The 7639-nt window shown below is 34.7% G+C and overlaps 1 pseudogene; it reads right to left on the bottom strand.

The window, feature by feature from the left end:
- Positions 1–5034: 5034 nt before the first annotated feature.
- Positions 5035–6113, bottom strand: LOC132481709 (tripartite motif-containing protein 60-like; annotated as a pseudogene).
- Positions 6114–7639: the final 1526 nt, after the last annotated feature.

Here is a 7639-nt window from a genome sequence, read left to right as displayed (position 1 = left end):
AAACTGTGATACTCTACCAATTGAAATAGAAGCTATAGTTGTCAATATTTACAAATACATATACACATTTACAATAATTGAATTGTAAACTTTTGTGACACGATGTGGAACATGAAAAAGAATTTGGAATGGCAGTATATGATTCTCTTCTTGTTTCCAGTCATGACTCAGATTTTTTAAATGTTTGAGCCTTTATAGTAGTATGTTGTTAATTAACTCAAGGTCCTACAGAGTATTGACTATTATTGTAAACAAGTCCTTTAAATTTAGGTTGCTTTTTGTTCAAAATCATTTGGAAATCTTTAATCAAAGTACTCAAGAAATGGAGTACCAAAAATTCACCTTTTGAAGCTTTGAGCAAATTGCAATTATGAAAACAAAGCTTGTATATAGGAAGAAATCAAAATTCATCATTTAGCAGATTATATGATGAGAGCCCAAACTGTGCACAGGATTTAATTTTGACATTCTACAACTGCACTTTGTAATATCTTGACTTGATACATCTCTTATTTTTAACTAGACCTTATAATTTGTACTGCAATAGAAAAAACTTGAGAAGCCCTTGATTTTGCAGTGTTTAAATTTGGTGAACCATTCAAAAGAATCATAAATACAGTGAACTTATTTAATGAGTATTATTTTGTAAAAATATTTGTTGAAGGACCCTAAATGGAAGCAAAAAGACATTACTTTTCAAAGTATTTATACATTTTTCAGTAAAAGAATTAGAATTGAGAATACTCTCTAATTAACAGAATTTGCTCTACACTTAGATACCTTAACATCTGTAAGGAGACTATTTTTTTCAATTAAAAATATTATAGTCTTCAGAAAAGAAAAATTGAAGTTATTCAAAATTTCAAATTTATTGGCTATAAACTACAGCTTTGAAGAATATTGCATGCAATTTTACCAATTCCTATTTAAAAAAGACATTTTCAGAAATGTCTGAATAGTATTAGAAACAGATATCACTAAAAACTAATTAAAGTGCATGAGTATGTACCAAGTATAATTATTTTATTTATGTATTTTTTAATTTTGGAAAATCATCTTTTTAAATTTTTTTTATTAGTTTATTATTTTTTATTAGTTTCTGCTTTATAACAAAGTGAATCAGTCATACATATACATCTGTTCCCCCATCCCTTCCCTCTTGCGTCTCCCTCCCTCCCACCCTCCCTATCCCACCCCTCCAGGCGGTCACAATGGAAAATCATTTTGAAAAGTCTTTTACATGGAAATAACTTTATTTTTAAAAAGAATTTCATATTTGAAAATATTTTAAATATAAAAATTTTATACCAATTTTACCAATGAAATTAATCCAATTTGTTTGTTAATAAATACATATCTTAGAAAAGCATGCAACTGTAATTCTTCAAATGTTTAATTCTTCAAAATATTTTACTTTGGAAATTAAAACATTTAAAACGACTCCACTGAAGCTTCTGCTGTTACAGTTACCAGTAACCATCACGTTGCTAAAAACAAAGGACATTTTAAAGTCCTCATCTTACTTGACATTTTTTGCCAGCTTTTCACATTGTCGACTATTTCCCTCTTCTCAAAATGCTCTTTTTGCTTGGTTTCTCTGAGGTACACCATAACTCTCTGGTACACACTCTCCTCACACTCTCGGGGCTTTCTTCATCTTTCCCATCATTAAATGCTGAAATACATCTTTCATTCTAGGTGGTCCTTGAACTACCATGGCTCCAAGTAACATAAAAATCTTCCATTATCAACTATATATCTCAAATCAGATCACTCTTTTGAGCTTCAGACTTAATTATATAGTCGCCTAGAGGCAAAGGTTGTCAAACTATCTCTGTAAAGGGCTAGATAGTAAATATATAAAAATTTTTGATCCAATTTGTCTATGTCAAATTAATCAACTCTACCATTGTAGTGCAAAAGCAGCCATAGACAATACGTAAATAAATGAGCATGGCTGTGTTCCAGTAAAACTTTATTTATTAAAAAGAAGGCATTGAGCTATTCAACATTGTCCTTGAAGTTCTAGCCAGAGCTACTTAGACAAGAAAAGAAATAAAAAGCATCCAAATTTGTAAGGAAGAAGTAACTCTATCTTTATTTGCAGATGTCATTATTCTACATGTAGAAAATCCCAAAGAATCCATAAGAAAGTTATTAGAGCTAATAAATGAATTCAGGAAAGTTACAGGTTACAAAATCAACACACACAAAAAAATTGTGTTTCTAAACATTAGTAATGAACAATCCAGTATGGAAATTAAGAAAACAATTTCATTTGTAATAGCAGCCAAAAGTATAAAATACCTAGGAATAAATTTAACCAAGGAGGGGAAGGACTTGTACATTGAAACTTATAAAGCATTGTGGAAAGAAATTAAGGAAAACTTAAATAAATGGAAAGCCATCTTGTGTTCATGGATTGGGACACTTAATATTTTAAGATGTCAATACTATCCAAAGTGATTTACAGATTCAACACAATTCCTGTCAAAATTCCAGCAGCTTTTTTTGTGTGTGTGTGTGCAGAAATGGGAAAGCTGGTTCTCAGATTCATATGGCCTTCTAAGGGTCCCAGAATACCCAAAACAATCTTGAAAAAGAACCAAGTTGGAGGACCCACACTTCCAGATTTCAAAACTTACTACAAAGCTACAGCATTCAAAACAAAGTGGTACTGGCATAAATATAGACATATAGACCAATGGAATAGAATTGATACCCCAGAAGTAAATCCTTACATGTGTGGCCAATGGATTCTTGACAAAGGTGTCAAGTCCATTGAATGGGGGAAAAATTGTCTCATCAATAAATGGTGCTAGGAAAATTGGATTTCCCTGTACAAAAGAATGAAGTTGGATCCCTTCTTCACACCATTTACAAAAATTTTTTAAATAAATAAATTTATTTATTTAGGCTGCATTGGGTCTTCGTTGCTGTGTGTGGGCTTTCTCTAGTTGTGGCGAGCAGGGGTTACTCTTTGTTATGGTGCACGGGCTTCTCAGTGCAGTGGCTTCTCTTGTTGTGGAGCATGGGCTCTAGGCATGGGGGTTTCAGTAGTTGTGGCACACGGGCTCAGTAGTTGTGGCACATGGGCTTAGTTGCTCCATGGTATGTGAGATCTTCCTGCATCAGGGATCGAACCCGTGTGCCCTGCATTGACAGGTGGATTCTTAACCACTGCACCACCAGAGAAATCCCATTTACAAAAATTAAGTATGATCAATGATCTAAATATAAGGGCTAAAACCCTAAAACACTTAGAAGAATGCATAGGGGAAAAGGTTTATAACCTTGGATTTGGCAGTGGATTCTTAGATATGACACCAAAAGCACAAGCAACAGAAGAAAAAACAGATCAATTGGACTTCATCAATATTGAAAACTTTTGTTCATTAAACAATACTCTTACGAGAGGGTGAAGATAATCCACAGAATGGCAGAAAATATTTGAAAATCATATCTAATAAGAGTGTAATATCCTGAATATGTTAAAAACTCCTAAAACTCCACAGCAAAAAGACAAACAACCCAATTAAACATGCATAAAGGATTTGAATAAAAAACTCTGCAAAGAAGATATACAAATTGCCGATAAGTACATGAAAAGATACTCAACATCATTAGTCAATAAAGGAAGTGCAAATCAAAGCCAGAAATAAGATAACTTTACACCTACTAGAATGGCTATAATAATTTATTTTTCATTTTTAAATGTAAGTATAGTTGGTGTACGATATTACATAAGTTACAGGTGTACAATATAATGATTCACAATTTTTTTTTTTCTTTTTGCGGTATGCGGGCCTCTCACTGTTGTGGCCTCTCCCGTTGCGGAGCACAGGCTCCGGATGCGCAGGCCCAGCGGCCATGGCTCACGGGGCCAGCCGCTCCGCGGCATATGGGATCCTCCCAGACCGGGGCACGAACCCGTATCCCCTGCATCGGCAGGCGGACTCTCAACCACTGCGCCACCAGGGAGGCCCTGATTCACAATTTTTAAAAGTTATATTCTACTTATAGTTACTACAAAATACTGGCTATATTCCCTGTGTTGTGCAATACATCCTTATGGCTTACTTGTTTATTGAATAGTAGTTTGTACCTCTTAATCCCCTACCTCTACCTTGTCCCCCCTTCCCCCTCCCCACTGGTAACCACTAGTTTGTTCTCTACATCTGTGAGCCTGCTTCTTTTTTGTTATATTCACTAGTTTGTTTTATTTTTTAGATTCCACATATAAGTGATATCATACAATATTTGTCCTTCTCTGTCTGACTTATTTCACTTAATACCCTCCAAGTCCATCCATGTTGTTGTAAATGGAAATATTTCATTCTTTTTTATGGAGAATGGATATAATAATTTAAAAAAATAATGGAAAATAAAAAATGTTGGAGAAAATGTAGAGAAATTGGAACCCTCGTACTCTTCTTATGGGAATGTAAAATGGTGCAGCCACTATGAAAACAGTTTGTGGTTCCTCAGAAAGTTAAACATAGGATTACTGTATGACCCAGCAATTCCACTCTTAGGTATATAGCCAAAGGAATTGGAAACAGAAACTCAAACAGATACTTGTATGCCAAAGTTATTACAGCATTATTCAGAATAACCCAAAAGTGGAAACAACCTAAGTGTTTATTAACAGTGAATGGGTAAATAAAATGTGGTATATACATACAATGGAATATTATTCAGCCTTAGAAAGGAATTAAGTTCTTTTTTTTTCAATTTTAAAATAAAATAGTTTATTGGTTGTGTTAAGCAACATTTTATTACTTAAAATAGTATTTATTTTCAAATATTTTATCTAAGAAATTCAAAGCACTTGACAACTGATGCTGGTAACATCTATGCAATTGGCATTGCTACCATGTTTATATAGTTTCTGAAAATGAGGAAGAAAAATTTATTGTGGTTTTCAGCAGTGGAAAATTTTAAAAATCCAGAATTACTGAGACAAAATTTACTAAGTTAGGCTTAAGAGCTGAAATAGAATCATTCCCCAGGTACTTCATCTTTCATAATCTGTTACTGAAGAGATTCAGAATCTGTTCCAGTATAGAAATAGGCTTCTATAAAAGAATCCTTATAAGTATAGAGAAGAGATCTATCATTCACATTATAAAAAGGAAACCGCACTCAACTCAGTCCAGAAAAATGCCAGTCTTACTGGGTTTTACTACTGGCAGAAGTTGACTGTCTTAGGACGCAATGCAACATAACTGCTGTCAACATATCACCCAGTTGCCCGGAATATACCCTGACCTACTGGCTGATTCCACCATTTCCCAGGAAGACTATCTTGACACATGCCCAATATCCATTTAGTTTTGTTTTCCAATTCTACTTCCCAGTAATGCCTGCCAGAATTAAATCTCATAGAACTTAGGATAGCAAAGCAGAGATGAAATCTCCTTGGGTTATAACAAAGGTTTGTTTTTTTTCTTTCTATATTGCATACTGTTTCTGTCCTCAGAGACTATAAGCCCAGGATGTGCTGCTTCAAGATCTAGAATCACATCTGTTTGTAATGGCTTGATAATTTTGCCTAAGCCAGAATATTGGGGAGGAATACTGAATCCATATTTCTTTAATCAAAATGAAGAGTTCAGGGTATTTTATGTTTTGATACCTGTGGTGCTTCCAATACAGGGGGCACGGGTTCGATCCCTGGTCAGGGAACTAAGATCCCACATGCCAATAAATAAATAAATAAAAACACACTGTGAGCCAAATTCTTCCTATAGGTCATAGTTTGCCAACGCCTGGCCTAGATAACATTTGTACTTGGATATCTGACAGGAATCTTAAAACTAAATTTATAATTGTCCTGCATAAATCTGTAGATTTCTAGTCTTTCCCATCTCAGTGAATGATGCCATCATTTTCTTGGTTGTTCATTTTAGAAACTTGAACATTATCCTTTACACTTTCTTCTCCTTTAATTCTTACACCTAAGTCCTGTTGATTCTATACTCCTACACATTTTCTAAATTTCTTCATTTCTTTCCATCTCTACTTCACCATGCTAGACCAACTCACCCTCATCCTACCTGGACTTCTGCAATTGTCTTTATACTAGTCATCCTGTTTCCTCTCTTGACCATCTCTAATTCATCGGTGGCAGAAACTACCAGTTGTCTTCCAACATCCACTCCCTTTCTTCCAAAGTAATAGACTTCTTAGCTGGCCACAGAGCCATCTAGGGAAAAAACCCTCACTTTCCCAAACTCCTTTGCAGCTAGATGTGGCCATTGGGCTAAGTTCTTGTTAACAAAACAAAATGGTAGTGACATATAGAATTTCCAGGTGCCCTTCTTGTTGGTTGAGATGTGGCTTTGGTGCTGCACAATCTTGGACAATGCTGGTAAGGGCAATAATGTTGGGATGGCAGAAGAAGAAGATAGATGGAGCCTGGGTCCCTAATGACTTTTAGGAGCAATATCGAATTCCGCTCAGACTTTATCTTACTTATGCCATTGTTATTTTGAGTCTGTGTTACACTTAGCCAAAACTATAATCTAATGAAAACACCATCTTCCACATAATAGCTAGAGTGATCATCTAAAAACACAAATCTTGTCAGATCAATTCCTAATTTTATTTAAAACCCTTCTGTGGCTGCCCATCAATAAATGGGTGAATACCAAAATTCTTAATATTGCCCACAAGACTCTGTGCAATCCAGCCCCTGCTCATTTCTTTAGCTTCCTTTTGCACCTTAAGGCTCCAAGGCTCCAAGAATGCTGGCTTAATCTTAGTTAGGTCTTTCCTAATCAAAGTGTTTCTTAAATATCCTGTTTTCTTTGCTTAGAATGCTCTTTCTCTCTTTTTCTACCTGGCCTACTCCTACTCATCTATCAAGTCTCAGATAAAACATCATTTTCTTAAGAAAGCCTTGATCATTCCCCATCCTGCCCCATTCTCCCAAACTAGGTAAGGGTTTTCCCTGTTTTATCCACTCCAAATATCCCTTCCCCTTTTTGTTAATACTTGTCTCAATTGCAATTTAAATTGTTACTAAATAATTAACAGTAATTCAAATAATCCCATACTGGATTTTCAGATTTATGAGTCCATCTTATTCATTCCAGCACCTGGCACAGTACCTGGCACGTGGTAAGCAGCCCAGTTTAATACCTGCTACTTGGTAGACACTAAGTAGGTAGTACTAATTATTATTACTGGAGTATAAGGACTACTTCTACCTTGATTAAAGCTACCTCCTGAGACAAATGGCTTAGTGACAGCTTTTAAAAGAACCTGAATCCAAGGCTACTGAAAATTAAAAAGAGGTATGTTATTCACCTTAGGTCAATAAGTTAAAATTGGTTTTTATTTGCCATTTGTCAAACTCAAAAGGTATTTTAGCTCAAAGGAAATTTTATAGTTAAAAGTGGTTAGTGGATATCTTCCATAAAGTATGAATTTCGAATGAACAGCAGGAGGAAGAGAAATATTTTAGATAGGTTTAAAGTAAAAGAGTGCAAAGAATAAAAGAAATATCTTATTTGGGAGTCATAGGGAGGAAATTGCTTTAATCTAAGATATTTAGTGCCTTTCTATTATGGTTGGCACTAGATTAGCTACTACTTTCTTTTCTTAAATTAATACTTAAATGTATATATACATA

Source organism: Mesoplodon densirostris, chromosome X, assembly GCF_025265405.1.
Source record: "Mesoplodon densirostris isolate mMesDen1 chromosome X, mMesDen1 primary haplotype, whole genome shotgun sequence".
NCBI lineage: Eukaryota > Metazoa > Chordata > Mammalia > Artiodactyla > Ziphiidae > Mesoplodon > Mesoplodon densirostris.
Note: the sequence above shows the minus strand (reverse complement) of the source record. Positions and strands in the feature narration are given on the sequence as shown.